General features: G+C 41.2%; 1 protein-coding gene across 1 annotated transcript in view; it reads left to right on the forward strand.

Moving 5' to 3' along the window:
* Window positions 1-1,255: 1,255 nt before the first annotated feature.
* ARNT2 (aryl hydrocarbon receptor nuclear translocator 2) overlaps window positions 1,256-15,228 on the forward strand; it is a 215,893-nt gene continuing 201,920 nt past the window's right edge. Inside the window, exon 1 of the mRNA XM_024742784.1 lies at window positions 1,256-1,276. The gene's annotated coding sequence lies outside the window, so the exon portion shown is untranslated. The remainder of the gene's footprint in view (window positions 1,277-15,228) is intronic.

The raw sequence follows: 15,228 nt of genomic DNA on the forward strand, positions 1-15,228 counted from the left end.
TCCCCACTGTCATCACTGGCTGTGAACAGACTGTCCTATTCCTAGACCAAAGAACTGTCTGAACGAGCTTAAAACAGACTCTCCAGATCTCACTTCTGGGTAAGAAATGAACTTAGAAAATTCAACAGTAACAACTAATCCTGCTTAAAGTTTTATTTGCTAAAACAAACAAAACAAAAAGAAAAAGGGCCCTGAATAAAATCCCAAAGGGCGAGAAATGAGCCTCTTCCTTCAGGCAACCTCCCTAGTCCCAGCTTTCTTATCTCCTAACACTCAAGAGTGTACAAACTAAAATCCTCGGAATAAAGATCCCAGGAATATTACCGTCACCTAGCGAAGATCTCCCCCACTGCTGGGTCAGGCATTTGTCCGAGGTCCTCCTGGGCTCCCTGGGCCTCTGTACTTGACACTCAACACACCAAGCTGCAGAGCTATTAAAAGACTTCCCAGCAGTGGGCATGACCCCAGTGACCTTGAACCCCTGAGCCCTGAGAACCTCCCATAGTCAAAGACAGCCCTCCACCCTGATTTCTTCTCCTCAGGGGTCTCAGGATTATTCTGGTCCTTGTGTCCCTTTTAGCAGCTTTTCTTTTAAAGGACCTAAGGGCACTTCTGCTTTGTGCCTAGCACCCGGAAACTATGCCACATCTGAGGTTGGGCAAACAGCTGTGTAAACTACAACTTTAAGACTGGCAGAGGCCACAGAAGCACTGGGAAGGAGAGAGGTGAACAGTTAGAAAGGCCTGATTCTGAAGGCAGCCATGGACAGAGACCCAAACTCGCAGAGCTGGCCCCAGGTGAAGTACGCTAAACTTGTGGGTCCTGGGCCCTTTTCTACTTTCAAAGGAGAAAGTCTTTTGCCCTGAACCTTTTCAACTGGATTGGAAGTGCCTTTGACTTATGATATAAACCTCCAGCGCCTCTTGGGGTGCCTGATGGTTCAAGGAGGCCTTGCCTAACACCACCTGTTCTTCCTGCTGGTAAAGAAACCGTCATTTTAGTCTCAAGCTCATTAGCTGACCTCAGCTTGGATTATTGGACCTCGAAGGTGCTCTGGCCTAGAAATACTTCCTGGGTTCATCTTCTCACAGCTGATAGCTTGTTTCCCTGTTTTATTACACAAGTGAGAAATGGAACCAAGAAAGGAGTATGGAGACATGAGCCCTGACCTGTTAGCATCCACTCCTGCTTCCTGAGGAGGGAAGAGGTAAGGAAGACAGCAGTTACTGTGTCCTTTTACACGTGTGTGATGAAATCCTCACAAAGACCCTCTCAGGTAAATAGCTGGTAGAAAACGCTTTGCTTTTTTACTTTTAATTTTTTTAATTAAAAAAAACGTTCTTATTGGAGTATAGTTGCTTTACAATGTTGTGTTAGTTTCTGCTGTACAGCAAAGTGAACCAGCTCTACATATACATATATCCCCTTTTTTTGGATTTCCTTCCCATTTAGGTCACCACAGAGCACTGAGTAGAGTTCCCTGTGCTATACAGCAGGTTCTCATTAGTTATCTATTTTATACATAGTAGTGTATATATATATATATATATATATATGTGTGTGCTGCATATATACATACAAAGTGAAGTAAGTCAGAAAGAGAGAAGAACAAATATTGTATAATATCACTTATATGTGGAATCTAGAAAAATGATACAGATGAACTTATTTGCAAAGCAGCAGAGGAGTCACAGATGAAGAGAAACTTATGGTTACCAGGGCGGGAAGGGGGTGGGAGATCAGCATAGCATTTAACCAGCTTCTCCCCAAACCCAGGATCGGAACGCCAGCCAATCCTTCACAGAACCCCAGACCTACCCTGAGCCACCTGCTGTGCCATCCTGCCTCCAATTCCAGCTTCTTTCCAATCCTCTGACGCAGAGTTTTGGTTTTAAATGTATTGTCTCCTTTCATGGATTGGACCCAACCCTCATCATGACAACCTAGCCCCGTGGCTCTCAAAGTCGAGCAGGCATTAAGATCACCTAGGGCGCTTGTTAAAACACACATTTCCGGGCCTCACCCCTAGCGTTTCTCATCTGAGACGTCTGGGGAAGAGCTTGAGAATTTGAAATTTTCTAACAAGTGTCCGGGTGGTGTTGATGTTGCTGGTGTGTGGGCCTCCCTTTGAGAACTGCTAATCTAGGTGGTGATCACTTCTCTTTTACAGGGACCCCCCCACCCCCGATCTGGGAGCTGTGGGGGGCAAATGGAAGTTATCTCCATGAGGCTTTTGGCCAGCAGCCCCGTCAGAATATAAGGGAGAGGGACTTCCCCGGCGGTCCAGTGGTTGAGACTCCGCGTTCCCAATGCAGGGGGTCCGGGTTCGATCCCTGATCGGGGGACTAGATCCCGCACGCATGCCACTAAGACCTGGCGCAGCCAAACTAAATAAATATTTTAAAAAGGAATATAAGGTAGAAAGAAGGGGAGACTAGACTGTTTAGCTGACCTCCTGGGTAGGATCTTTCAAATCATTGGGATTTCAAGCCACTGGAGCCCCAGGGGCTTGGCAGCCAGTGATGTGAGGCTAAATGTTTAACAACTGGCCACTGAGGGTTTGTGGGGTGGGGGGGGGATGCCCAGATTTGTGGCACCTACCAATACCTATGTATGAATATGCTGTAGCCAATCTCAAGCTACAGCTATATTACCTTGGGCAATCTTCGATTTCCCCAAATATAAAGGGCAGTGATAAAATACGTTCTCCGCGTCATCAGATGTGTTAGCAATAATGCCCATAGGATCCCAGGAGCAGAATGGACACCCAATAAGTGGTTATTCTTGTTTTCAAGATTCCCCCCAAAACTCCCCAGGAAGAATTATAATTTCTCCCAATGAATAATGTGTGTGATGCGTTCAATCACAGTGGATATATGTTTTCAAAGTCAAGCATTTTTGTTTTAGAACCTGTTTTAAACTGTGCTGGAAAACAAAATTTCAGCTAGCATTTGGCCTAGAAAAAAGGGTAGAGAATGCTATGCCCAATTCAGAAAAAAGTTGATATGGTATTTTTCACTTACACTTATGGTCTCTTATTATGCATCAGTGATATTAAGAATTTTTAAATGAACGATATAATTATTCATTGACTATTACCAAACTGTTGCTCTTTTTCTTTGGTTATCACGAACAAAGTATTTGCCTGGAAGACAGTGCTTGAGAATTCTTCAAGTCCAAGAATATAGAACGGTGGGAAAACAGACCCCTTCCCATCTTTCAGTACTGTTTCTAGAACAGCATTTTCTCCCATAGCAGCCATATGCTCTCCCAAAACACCAGTTTGGGCACATTCTTGCAAACCTTCAAGTGTGGAGACCTGAAAAGTGCCCATTTGGCATTTACAGATGGAAAGGGGAATGAACTCTTCCATGCCGTAGGCATTCAGGTTGTAGAGTCCTGCCTTCAAGGACTCTCAGTGGGTGAGGTCTGCAGGCATGTAAACACTGAATCAAATGACTGTGCAGAAAGAATGCCAGCAAGTTTAAAATATGAGCTTGTGCAATGCAGGAAGAAAGAGCAGTCCTTGTAATGGCACAAAGATAAGGGAGGCCACTCTTATATAACTCAAATCCAATTTTAGGACAAAACGTCATACATTTTACAATGAAAAGTCAGAAGTTCTGTTGAATGCAGATTTGTCTTAATTAAAATTATTTGGTTGCGGGTTAAGGGAAACAACTCAAGTGGCTTTAGGACTAAAAATAGAGATGGGCTCTGGAATGCTTTGGGGAGCCCTAAGGCTTGGTGGTCACAGGACCATTCATGGTACCCAAGAGCCAGAAAGCCCTCAGATACTCAAACTGTCCTCTCTCCCCATCTCTTTTTCCCTGCGTGTCCGTTTCATTCTTGCCTTTCTTCCATTTTTCTTTTTCTGCCTCTCCAGGAACAGGATGGAAAATGGCTGCCCCACACATTTAAGTATGTCTTCCCTAAATCCAAACAACTGTAGCCACATAGCAACATGGCAACTGCAGGGCACTCTGCTCTCAATGGGCAGTTCTCAGGGAAAGTGAGTCATGCCTTGGGTAAACCATCCCCCTAGTGTAAATCATCAGGTTGGGACATAAATGGGGGATGCAGCCTTTGCCCTCAAGAAGCTTACTGTCCAGCGAGTGACGCTGCTCAAGTTGCACAGACAGCGATGGAAATGGCAAAATATCACCAAATCTGGAAGAGTGGTGCAGATAAAGTGCTGGGGGAGGTCAGAGGGAGAAGAGAGGGAAGAAATGGAGCATTGAAGGAATATTTCAACCAGCGTAGGAATTGGAAGGAACCCCAAACCCAAAGGGTGAAGCGGAGTCTAAGGGATAATCAAACAACAACCAGGGAGACTGAACACAGTATCTAATGAGGGGCCGGGAATTAGATGAGGCAAAGCGGTTCAGAAGGAAAGCTGGGACTGAGCTTGTCCTGAAGTTTTCCTTTTGTGATGTGCATAGCAAAGAGCTGGCTCTGCAGAGTTACCCCGTGCCCATTCCTTGGATTCATCTTCAAAGCACCTCTCACGTTTTATCCTCATAGTGACCTTCCCATTCTTGTTCTGACTAGTACATCTGGTGAGCAGTTTACCATGTACCAGGTGCTGTGTTACCTATACTGTCTCGGCAGATTTCCATAACAGTGCAATGAACTAGGTGTCATTATTCCCACTTTAAATGCAAAGGTTAAGCAAGTTGCTTAGGGTGACACAGCGACGAAGTGACAGATCCAGGTCTGTGTGATGCCAACACCTGTGTTTTGTTATATCACTCTAGTGTCTGTGGGTTCTGTCTCTTGCCTGTTAACTTCTGAGTTGTCACAAAAATAGCATCTGTTTATCACATTTTTCTGCCTCCACTAAGAAAATGACCTATAATTCCAAATCGCCTAAATAGGTTGAGAAGAAGCAGCCGAGAATGGTAAATACATGCAAATTCCTGGAAAAAGTCTGGTACAAAATACAAGACAAGGGGCTTCCCTGGTGGTCCAGTGGTTAAGACTTTGCCTTCCGGTGCAAGGGGTGTGGGTTCGACCCCTGGTCAGGGAGCTAAGATCCCACGTGCCTCGCGGCCAAAAAACCAAAACACAGTAACAGAAGCAATATTGTAACAGATTCAATAAAGATTTAAAAACAAACAACAACAACAAAAACCCAAAATACAAGACAAGTTCAGCCTAGAAAACTCCCACCAGGTTTCTGCCCACTTTCTGCCTCTTGGGTAAAGAGTTGTTGAAATCTGCATGAACATGTGTTTTCATTGTAAAACTTCTCACAATAGCATTATAGCTCCAGTGGGGGTGCTATTGAAAGCAGAAGAGCATCTACATTTAGCACAGGAGGTCAGAAGGAAGCCTCTAAGTAGGAAAGTATGTGTGCTTAAACTTTTGACTGATTTAAATATGGAGAGAAATTTAAGCACTCTTTTGGTGTCAACAATTCCAACCTCATAAATTAGGAACAACTACAGTAAATGCATCTGACAGCATTTGAGCTATCCTTTTTTTTTTTTTTTTTTTTGGTCTAATTATAAAGCGTGGGGCTGAAATCATTTGCTTTGATTTACCCAATTTCCTATTGTCAAGTGCTATGTCTGTGCTTGATGTGATTATGTTAATGTGTTAATTAAGTTCAATGTCCTTTGTTGTACATTCTGCTTTCAGCAAAACAAGAGTAGTTCTCAAAGTATGTTTTCTTTGACTGTGTTCTGGGATAAATAGGGCAAAATACCTTGGGAGGGCAGGAAATGTTATCTTTGGGGCTGAGCTGGCTTCGATACAATTTAATTTGAATAATTGAACATATTTATGAGGTACAAGAAGCAAATAAAAAAAGAGCATTCAAGCTGTGTGTGTGCCTTGCCGTCACCATTCGAGCTGCAGTAACAGTGAGCATGCAGCTTCGTGGGTCATAATGTTTTGGGGGGAACACTGGGGACACAAGCCGAGAATATTCTGCTTATGTTTTCCCCAAAGCCATCTTTTCCTTGAATTTATATCTTGTATTTTTTCTTGACTCAGTTTACAGAGACATTCTCGCTATCTTGCATGTTAATATTGCTTCTGATTTTCATTTCAAAATTCCAGAAAAAGACCTGAGGCCTAGGTCTTGTCTGAGATAATGAGTATTTCTTAAAAGAGACTGAAAGAATCCGTTGTTTTAATTTGCAAATGGTCCCATGAGTAGAAAGAACTCAGGAATGCCAGTTCCTTGCTCCCAAGATTATCTTGATGGTCTTGAAGGTATCTGGTTAACCTGCACTGCCTCGAGACACAGCCAGATATCTGTGTGAGTGCTCTGTATTAGGGGACTCATAGGGCAAAGGAAGTTGACACCATAATATCAAAAACTGAGCTGTGAGCTGTGGGGTGCAGACTGGCTAAGAGCTGGGATGTGCAGTCAGACCCGAGTGAAGATCTTGACTCTGTCTTTTACTTGCTTGGTGAGTTATTTAATCACCCTCAACCTCTGTTTCCTCTTCTGAACAATGGGAAGAGTACTGTATTTCATAGACGCCATCAATTGTAAAATACGTTATTGATTGATGTACCACAACAAAAAACACACATGCACAAGAAACAATGACAGTTAAACTGACATGATACTTTCTTAGCATTGAAATTTTTATTTCATGTTATTGAGAGATCTTTTAGATTTATTTAGAGACTTTTTGGAAAATCATATATCACTCTTATGCATATATTATTTATTCTTCTCCTAAAAGTTGGTCACATTCAGTGTCCTTCTTCTGAATCGCTTTCACCTCAGAGCTGTCAGTGTCCATGTTTTTCTTTACAGTATAATCATGTGGGCCATCAGCAGTGTGGAATTTGGAGCACTTCTTGCAAGAATGTCCTACTGTTGTCTTCAGGACATTCTGCAAGTCTTGATGCTGTACTTTCTTGTTCCTACCAGAAAGCATCAACAAAAGGCTTTTGGTCCAAGTTGTGTCTAGATAGAGAAAAATGATTGTGTCAATGTGACACGGACTGTGAAACACCACTGACTGTAAGATAAGTCTCGATTTCAGAAACGTGTATCCTAAAATCCATGAGATACTGTAGCAGCAGTTTCCTCCCAGGGTTGCTGTGAGAAAAATTCAGATAGAACCCTGAAATGGTGCCTGGCACTTATTAAGCATTTAGTAAATAGTAGCTATTAGTAATGCTACAATAATACTTTGTGATGGCTCTGTATATGTAAATTATCAAATAATTTGATTAATAAATTATACCCAGGCTATAATTATACAGTTATTTGAGGAATGTGTGTATGTTTGGTCTCAAATAAATGAAAAATTGAGACCAAAGTTTCTACTAAATTATGTAGATAACTCAGGTGTACTAGATCCCAACTTGGAATAAAGATTCAGCTGGTTATGTTACTCATGGATAATTAAGATCACCCCACCAGCAATGAATTCGTTATACAACTTAATTATGACACAGTCATTGTTACAGCCAGTTCAGCCATGGACTCAGATATATGATCCACGGACAAAGACTTTTATGCTTTTAAAATGTCGATGGAAACATCTCACCACAACACACCTATTAAAATGGTGAAAACCCAGAGCACTGACAACACCAAATGCTGGCAAGGATGTGGAGCAACAGGAGCTCTCAGCCGCTGGTGGGAGTGCAACACGGTACAGCCACCCTGGAAGACAGTTTGGCAGGTTCTTACTAATTTAAACATACTTTACCGTTTCTCACTGTATGACCCAACAATCACACCTCTTGGTAGTTACCCAAAGGAACTGAAAATTATGTTCACACAAAAGCCTGTGCGTGGATATTTATAGTAGTTTTATACATATTTGCCAAAACTTGGAAGCAACCAAGGTGCCCTTTAGTAAGACGAACCGATGAACTGTGGTACATCAGATGATGGAATATTATTCTGTGCTAAAAAAAAAAAAAAAAAGCTATCAAGTCATGAAAAGACTGGAGGAAACCTATCACTAAGTGAGTGAAGCCAATCTGAAAAGTTACAGTGTCCCCCAGCATCTGCGGGAATAGGTTCCATGACGGCCCTTGGATACCAAAATCCACAGACGCTCAAGTCCCTTATATAAAATAAAGCAGTATTTGCATATAACCTACACACGTCCTCGCATATACTTTAAATCATCTCCAGATTCTAATACCTAATACAATATAAATGCTATGTAAATAGTTGCCAGGTGAGCAGTAAAGTCAAATTTTGATTGTTGGAACTTTCTGGAATGTCTTTTTCCTAATATTTTCCATCAGGGATTGGGTGAATCTGTGGATTTGGAGCCACAGATGCAGAGGGCTGACTGTACTGTATGGTTCCAACTATGTGACATTCTGCAAAAGGTAAAACTTTGGAGAGAGTAAAATAATCAGTGATGGCCAGAGTTCTGGGCAGGGGGCAAGGGGGAGGGAGGGATGAACAGGTAGAGCACAGAGGATTTTTGGGGCAGTGAAACCACCTGTATGATACTATATTAGTAAGATCAATGTTGTCATAAGTTTGTTCAAAACCCACAGACTGTACACCACGAAGTGTGAATCATGCTGACCATAATTCAAAAAGACACATGCACCCTAATGTTCATTGCAGCACTATTTACAATAACCAGGACATGGAAGCAACCTAAATGTCCATCAACAGAGGGATGGATAGAGAAGCTGTGGTACCTATATACAATGGAATATTACTCAGCCATAAAAAAGAACAAGCTTGGGTCATTTGTAAAGATGTGGATGGATCTAGAGACACTCATGCAGAGTGAAGTCAGAAAGAGAAAAACAAACATTGTATATGAGCACATATATGTGGAATCTAGAAAAATGGTACAGATGAACCTATTTGCAAAGCAGAAATAGAGACACAGATGTAGAGAATGAACAAACGTATGGACATCAAGGGGGAAAAGGGTGGGTGGGTGGGATGAACTGGGAAATTGGGATTGACATATATACACTGTTGATACTATGTATAAAATAGATAACTAATGAGAACCTACTGTATAGCACAGGGAACTCAGTGCTCTGTGGTGACCTAAACGGGAAGGAAATCCAAAAAAGAGGGGATATACATATACGTAGAGCTGATTCACTTTGCTGTGCAGTAGAAACTAACAGCATTGTAAAGCAACTATACTCCAATTAAAAAAAAAAAAAGAGTGAACGATGATGTAAACTATGGACTTTGAGTGACTACGCTGTGTCAGTATAGGTTCATCAGTTGTAACAAAGGTACCGCTTTGGTGCATGTTGCGCGCAGGGAGGTTGTGCTTGCATGGGCAGGGGGTATATGGAAGCTCTGTACTTTCTTCTCAATTTTTCTGTGACTCTTAAAACTGTTCCCCGAAAAAAGTCCACTAAAGAAAAAAGTGGAAACATTTCTAGATTACAGGAGACTACAGAGACATAGCAACATGTGACCCTGGATTGGGCTCTAAGTCAGAATTCTTTTTTTCTATAAGGAACTTTTTTTGGGTAATATGGGGGAAAAAAATGAGTAGATAATTATTTCATCAGTGATAACTTCTTGATTTTAATAATTATAATGTGTTTATGTGAGAGAGAGTCCCTGTTCTTGGGAAATACACACTGAAGTAGTTCGCAGAAAGGGCTGCAATGTCTCCAGTTATTCTCAAATGGTTCAGAAAAGTAATGTGAAGATGTATATATATAGAGAAAGCGAGAACACAAGTGCCGTGACATGTTAACAATGGAGGTGAAAGGTAGGATAGCTCTTTCTACTATTTTAAAGCTCTACTATGAGCCTGAAATTATTTCAAAATAAAAGGGAATAGAAAATTGGGGAAATAAACCACTTCAAACGAGGTAAAATGGATGCAAAGTGTATTAAACTCATTTTGGGCCAATTCTAAATTCCCCCCCTCTCTGACTTTTCATTATTGATACGCACATTCATAGAATTGGAATCATAGTGTTTGTTTCTTTCTTCCCGCCTTTTTGTTTTTGTAACCCAACATTACTTCACATAGGCAATGCCTTGCGTTGGCAGAGTGTAACAACCAGCCACACTCTAGGGGCAGTTTGGAACCTACTGTGTGCCTGTGCCTCGGTGGCTTAGCTGCCTTACTATTGTTAGGAATTTCAGTTATTTCTCAACCATTTATTGATTCCTTAGTGCTTGACTCTATATATCTATCATTTATGTATCCATTATCTATCTATCCATCTATCTAGCTATTTTATACCTATCTATCATCTATATCTATTATCTATCCATCATCTATCATCTATGTATCTATTATCTATCTATCATCTATCTACCCATCTACCTTGCTATTATCTATCTATCATCTATATCTATTATCCATCCATCATCTATCTAGCTATTATCTATCTGTCTATCTATCCTCTATATCTATTATCCATCCATCACCTATCATCTATGTATCTATTATCTATCATCTATCTATCTATCCATCTACTTGGCTATTATCTATTTATATATCTATCATCTATATCTATTATCCATCCATCATCTATCTATCATCTATGTATCTATTATCTATCATCTATCTATCTATCCATCTACCTGGCTATTATCTATTTATCTATCTATCATCTATATCTATATCTATTATCCATCCGTCATCTATCTATCATCTATCCACCTGTCTATCCATCTATCTAGCTGTTATCTACCTATCATCTATATCTATTATCCATCCGTCATCTATCTGTCATCTATGTATGTATTATCTATCTATCTATCTCAATACTAATACCATCATCAGTAATTGTGAGAAACCGATTTCCTGTGCACTTCTTGCTCTTGCACCTGCTCTCACTTTCTCACTGAATCTGTGAGTTCTGGCCCCTGGGCATCTCACAAAGCACCACTTAGAGGTCATCAGGTATCCTTGAGAAACACAAAGCCGAATCGCTGACTAGAATAGCTTCTGTCCACACAAAATCCCTTCATATTTTTTGGAGACAAGGCGAGGGGACAAGTCCAGTTGTCTGTGTGCAGCAACGTGAATGAATGAAAGACCTGGGTGAGCGTGTTCGTGTCGAGGAGCAGACCGTACACCTATGGCTGCAGAGGAGCAAATACGTTCATTGCGTGTTTTCCTTTGCAAGGGGCACATGACATATTATAATTACCATACATGAGCAAGGTGTAAGGAGCAGCCGTAAAACGGGTTCTCACCTGTGAAACCTGCGTGTCCACCACCGAGCTCAAGGAGTAGCACGTGACAGATGTCTAAGCCCCATGCGCCCCGGCCCGGATCTCCTTCCTCTCCCTCTCTCCCTACTTTTCTGAGTCATGCGCTTATTATTACTCTGCTAGCTTTTTAATTTTACCACATGTGTATGTATCCCTTAACCATGCGTGTTTTTAACTTTACGTAACCAAAATCATGCTTACGTATTCTTCTGAAGCTTATTTTTTCTTATTCAAAGCTGTTTTTAAGACTCAACCGTGTTGATGTTCGTAGCCGTCGTTCGTTCGTTTTCACTGCTGTGTATTACTCCATTCTGGAGCACACACCACACCGTGTTTGTTCATTCTCTTATCCATGGCTATTGGGGCTGTTTCCAGTTCGGAGCTATTAAATAAAATGCCGCCATCAGCATCCTTTTGCGAATCGGCTGTGTCCCTCTGCATCCCTGTGCAATTTGGGGGCTCACCTGCTACTGTGACCCAAAGAGCTTCCTTGCCCAATTGTTGAGGGTATAAAACACAAAGTCCAATCATAAACCTTAGGAAACCCAACTTTGTACTTTAGAGAAGTTGTTTAGAGACGTTATTTCAGTTCACTACTGATCTCACCAGAAAGTTCAACAATCTGGGGTCGAATCTGTGTGCTGACATTGTCAACAGGATGAGGGACAAGGCACTCATCACAGTGTGTGTTCAGCTAGTGACCAGCGAAACCACAACAACCGGGTCTCAGAGCGGGCAGCCTGCAGGCTCCTGCCATCTGCGTGACCAGAGCTTATCTGGGGCGTTGAGGGCTTACCAGGGAAGTTACCTTTCTAGTTTGTATGTTATAACATCTATCAGTAGTGAGGGGCTCTTTTTTGCATACATTAACACTTGGAGATTGAGTGAGCAAGCATTTTTGAGTCTGATCAACCTGGGTTCAAAGATTTAGCTCTGTGACCTTGGGACAGTTGCTTAACCTCTATGAATATCAGTCACCAGGTCTGTAAAATGATAATAAGCAAAGATTTACATAAAGGGTTAAATGAAATATATACAGAAATAATTTTTCTCCCTTTAGGCACCCTTTATATAGGTATATGTGTAGATAAAGGCCCAGATAGTCACATGACTACAAATGTCATATGGTTGTCCTATAGATTGTGTTGATTTAAATTAGACATTGGTGAGACCAGGATCTTCTCCAGGGAGGTCACGGGATGCCCAGCGTCACGTCGGGGCATGAACACTGCCCATGGTCTCGAACATTGTTTTTACTTTTTTTTTTTTTTTTAATCATCATCCACAATGATTTTTAGGACTTGAGCTTTGGGAAAAAAAACCAAGAAAACTTAATTTGGGTTTTTTTTTTACACTTCCCTCAGTTAAACGTTTAGAACACATATTGGGAACCATTTGCGGACACGTATTACAATAAACAGAAGGACCACAAAAATTAAAACAAGTTCTAAAGACCCTCATATATACAAACTTCTGTACAGAATGAGCACAAGAATTCACTCAATTAAAACCATCTCCTGTGGTCTACGTACTGTTTTTCGAAAAAGAGAGAAAACTGATCTGCCTATACTCATTTATTTTTCATAACTAGTCTATTCTTTGTTTATTTGAATATGGATTTATCTTCGGCAGGGCTTGCTTAGATTTTCTAGTCCCGTTCTTTCTCCTTTAGAACAAATAAAGTTCTTCTGTCAAGTCAATGTCCGCTTTAAACAACTTTATCTATTTAATGTTGACTTCCCACCCCCTGAGCTCTGGGCTGGGGGTGGAGGTGGGGGTAAACCCAACATTACTTCACATAGGCAATGCCTTGCGTTGGCAGAGTGTAACAACCAGCCACACTCTAGGGGCAGTTTGGAACCTACTGTGTGCCTGTGCCTCGGTGGCTTAGCTGCCTTACTATTGTTAGGAATTTCAGTTATTTCTCAACCATTTATTGATTCCTTAGTGCTTGACTCTATATATCTATCATTTATGTATCCATTATCTATCTATCCATCTATCTAGCTATTTTATACCTATCTATCATCTATATCTATTATCTATCCATCATCTATCATCTATGTATCTATTATCTATCTATCATCTATCTACCCATCTACCTTGCTATTATCTATCTATCATCTATATCTATTATCCATCCATCATCTATCTAGCTATTATCTATCTGTCTATCTATCCTCTATATCTATTATCCATCCATCACCTATCATCTATGTATCTATTATCTATCATCTATCTATCTATCCATCTACTTGGCTATTATCTATTTATATATCTATCATCTATATCTATTATCCATCCATCATCTATCTATCATCTATGTATCTATTATCTATCATCTATCTATCTATCCATCTACCTGGCTATTATCTATTTATCTATCTATCATCTATATCTATATCTATTATCCATCCGTCATCTATCTATCATCTATCCACCTGTCTATCCATCTATCTAGCTGTTATCTACCTATCATCTATATCTATTATCCATCCGTCATCTATCTGTCATCTATGTATGTATTATCTATCTATCTATCTCAATACTAATACCATCATCAGTAATTGTGAGAAACCGATTTCCTGTGCACTTCTTGCTCTTGCACCTGCTCTCACTTTCTCACTGAATCTGTGAGTTCTGGCCCCTGGGCATCTCACAAAGCACCACTTAGAGGTCATCAGGTATCCTTGAGAAACACAAAGCCGAATCGCTGACTAGAATAGCTTCTGTCCACACAAAATCCCTTCATATTTTTTGGAGACAAGGCGAGGGGACAAGTCCAGTTGTCTGTGTGCAGCAACGTGAATGAATGAAAGACCTGGGTGAGCGTGTTCGTGTCGAGGAGCAGACCGTACACCTATGGCTGCAGAGGAGCAAATACGTTCATTGCGTGTTTTCCTTTGCAAGGGGCACATGACATATTATAATTACCATACATGAGCAAGGTGTAAGGAGCAGCCGTAAAACGGGTTCTCACCTGTGAAACCTGCGTGTCCACCACCGAGCTCAAGGAGTAGCACGTGACAGATGTCTAAGCCCCATGCGCCCCGGCCCGGATCTCCTTCCTCTCCCTCTCTCCCTACTTTTCTGAGTCATGCGCTTATTATTACTCTGCTAGCTTTTTAATTTTACCACATGTGTATGTATCCCTTAACCATGCGTGTTTTTAACTTTACGTAACCAAAATCATGCTTACGTATTCTTCTGAAGCTTATTTTTTCTTATTCAAAGCTGTTTTTAAGACTCAACCGTGTTGATGTTCGTAGCCGTCGTTCGTTCGTTTTCACTGCTGTGTATTACTCCATTCTGGAGCACACACCACACCGTGTTTGTTCATTCTCTTATCCATGGCTATTGGGGCTGTTTCCAGTTCGGAGCTATTAAATAAAATGCCGCCATCAGCATCCTTTTGCGAATCGGCTGTGTCCCTCTGCATCCCTGTGCAATTTGGGGGCTCACCTGCTACTGTGACCCAAAGAGCTTCCTTGCCCAATTGTTGAGGGTATAAAACACAAAGTCCAATCATAAACCTTAGGAAACCCAACTTTGTACTTTAGAGAAGTTGTTTAGAGACGTTATTTCAGTTCACTACTGATCTCACCAGAAAGTTCAACAATCTGGGGTCGAATCTGTGTGCTGACATTGTCAACAGGATGAGGGACAAGGCACTCATCACAGTGTGTGTTCAGCTAGTGACCAGCGAAACCACAACAACCGGGTCTCAGAGCGGGCAGCCTGCAGGCTCCTGCCATCTGCGTGACCAGAGCTTATCTGGGGCGTTGAGGGCTTACCAGGGAAGTTACCTTTCTAGTTTGTATGTTATAACATCTATCAGTAGTGAGGGGCTCTTTTTTGCATACATTAACACTTGGAGATTGAGTGAGCAAGCATTTTTGAGTCTGATCAACCTGGGTTCAAAGATTTAGCTCTGTGACCTTGGGACAGTTGCTTAACCTCTATGAATATCAGTCACCAGGTCTGTAAAATGATAATAAGCAAAGATTTACATAAAGGGTTAAATGAAATATATACAGAAATAATTTTTCTCCCTTTAGGCACCCTTT

This window comes from Neophocaena asiaeorientalis, unplaced genomic scaffold, assembly GCF_003031525.2.
Source record: "Neophocaena asiaeorientalis asiaeorientalis breed wild unplaced genomic scaffold, Neophocaena_asiaeorientalis_V1.1 scaffold155, whole genome shotgun sequence".
In the NCBI taxonomy this organism is placed as follows: Eukaryota; Metazoa; Chordata; class Mammalia; order Artiodactyla; family Phocoenidae; genus Neophocaena; species Neophocaena asiaeorientalis.